This window comes from Tenrec ecaudatus, chromosome 3 (assembly GCF_050624435.1).
Source record: "Tenrec ecaudatus isolate mTenEca1 chromosome 3, mTenEca1.hap1, whole genome shotgun sequence".
In the NCBI taxonomy this organism is placed as follows: domain Eukaryota; kingdom Metazoa; phylum Chordata; class Mammalia; order Afrosoricida; family Tenrecidae; genus Tenrec; species Tenrec ecaudatus.
The window spans coordinates 120,956,400-120,958,669 of NC_134532.1; the positions used below are offsets into that span (position 1 = coordinate 120,956,400).

The following is a 2,270-nucleotide window of genomic DNA, read 5'->3' on the forward strand; positions in this document are numbered from 1 at the left end:
GGGGTCTTAAAGATAAACAAGCAGTCATCTAGCTCAGAAGCAATAAAGCTGACATGGAAGAAGCACACCAGCCTGTGTAATCATCAGGTGTCAATGGGATCAGGTATTAGGCATTTAAGACCCAGAAGAAAATCATACCCAATGTCAATGGGGGAAGGGCATGGGGTGGCGACACAATGCCCATCTGTAGACAATTGGACATCCCCTCACAGAGGCATCACAGGGAGGAGATGAGCCGGTCAGGGTGTGGTATAGCACCAATGAAACACACAACTTTCCTCTAGTTCTTTGGTGCTTCCTTCCGCCCACTATCATGATCTCAATTCTACATGACAAATCAGATTAGACCAGAGCATGCACACTGCTACAGATAAGGGCCCACAACATGGGGAATCCAAGATAGATAAACCCCTTAGGGACAACAAGGACAGTAGAGATACCAGCAGGATTAGTGGAGGGTAGGGGTAGAAAGGGGGAATCGATCACAGGATCAATCTAGAACCCCCTCCCAGGGGGATGAAAAGTGGGTAGAGGGTGACAGAGGACAATGTAAGATATGAAAATAATATTCCATAACTTATCAAGGGTTCATGAGGGAGGGTGGGTTGGGGAGCTAATTTCAGGGGCTCAAGTTGGAAAAGAATGCTTTGAAAATGATAATGGTGGCATATGTGCAAATGTGCTTGACACTCTGGATGAATGTATGGATTGTGATAAGAGATGTAAAACCCCCCGATAAAAGTATAAAATAAAATAAAATAATTTTACACACTAGGAGTCTAGACTCAAATCTTTCATGGATTTCCAGTTGAATATCAGCATTTCATGAATAGTCGCATACCCGTAATCCAGATATTGCTGACACATAGCATTTTTCAATCATATGTGACATAAAATACTTAGTGGCTCAGAATGTTAAGTGCTGGACTGCTCACCAAAAGGTTGACCATTCAAACCCTGTAGTCTTGCACTGGAGAGAAAAAGAGGCAATCTGCTTCCATAAAAATTGATAATCTTAGAAACCCCAGGGGGAGTTCTAATCCATCCTATGGGGTTACAATGAGTTGGAATTGATTCAACAGCAGTGGGTGACTATTAAGATTTGTTTATGTGTGTATATGTATATATGTAAATACAGCAAGGAAGCAGAATGACTTTGGACCTGTACTTAAATATTACTCCAGTACAAGAATGGTTTGTTCTAACAATGTGACATTGTAGGATACCCACCCTTTCTACATGATTGCTGAAGACAAAATGGGTGCATAAATAAATGTGGTGAAGAAAGCTGATGGTGCCCAGCCAGTAAAAGACATAGCATCTGGAACTTATTTTTTTTCTTTCAGAAGGAGAACATGGTAATTTTTAATCCTTTCTTTACAAGTTGTCTAGACTACTTTTGATTAAGACAGCTGTAGAAAATCAGTGACTGCCACAAGCAGACCTGGGTGGTGGCATGTGCGTCGTCAGTTCTCCACGGAGTCCTGCTTTGCGGGGAGGGGGTTCTGAATGCACTGCTGGGGTCTCAGCTCACATTCGCTGGGTCAGTCGCGCCAGATTTTAGTCCACACGTCGCTTTTCCCGTATTTCTTTGTAAACTCTTCGGCGTTCTTACAAAACGTTTTGGTCCTTAGAGTATTCTTCGGCTAGGTCGGCCCGGAGTGGGTGTTCAGGCTGGGCGTCGTTGACCAGCGCCATGGGGACTGGATGACTCACAGAGGAGGACATGGGCACAGAATGTCACCGTGGTCACTGGCCTCTTGGTCAGTTTGGGTGGCTGGCTTCCAGTTTTCAGCGCTAGTTATGGGCAGGCACTTCTGGTCGATGTTCAGGTTATAGATCTGCGTTTTAAAGGTGATCTTCGGTGGTTGGAAGGAGTACTCTGCTGGGAAGTTGACTTCAATGCTCCTCTATCATATGGAGGTTTGTCAGGAACAATGAGCCCTTGCCAAATCAATAAATTAGCTTCATCCATCTGGATATTATGGAAGTTTTTGATCCACAGCTGCGGATTTCTTCAAGCTCCATCATCAACTTCCTGCTGGCCACCATCTTGACTCGGGTGCACCTGCTGTCCTCACATCTGGGCTCTTAAAGTCCTGCAGTTAAACAAGCGGCCACCCAGCAGGGAAGCAAGAAAGCCCACAGAGAAAAAGCACGGCGGCATATGTGATCATGAGGTGTTGACAGGAATAGGTATCAGAAGGTCAAAAATAAGCAACTGAATCAATGTGAAGGAGTGTGGATGTAGAGGAGATGCAAAACCCACC

The 2,270-nt window shown here is 44.6% G+C and overlaps 1 pseudogene; it reads right to left on the reverse strand.

Moving 5' to 3' along the window:
* Positions 1-1,544: 1,544 nt before the first annotated feature.
* Positions 1,545-2,052, reverse strand: LOC142442348 (ubiquitin-conjugating enzyme E2 L3 pseudogene; annotated as a pseudogene).
* Positions 2,053-2,270: the final 218 nt, after the last annotated feature.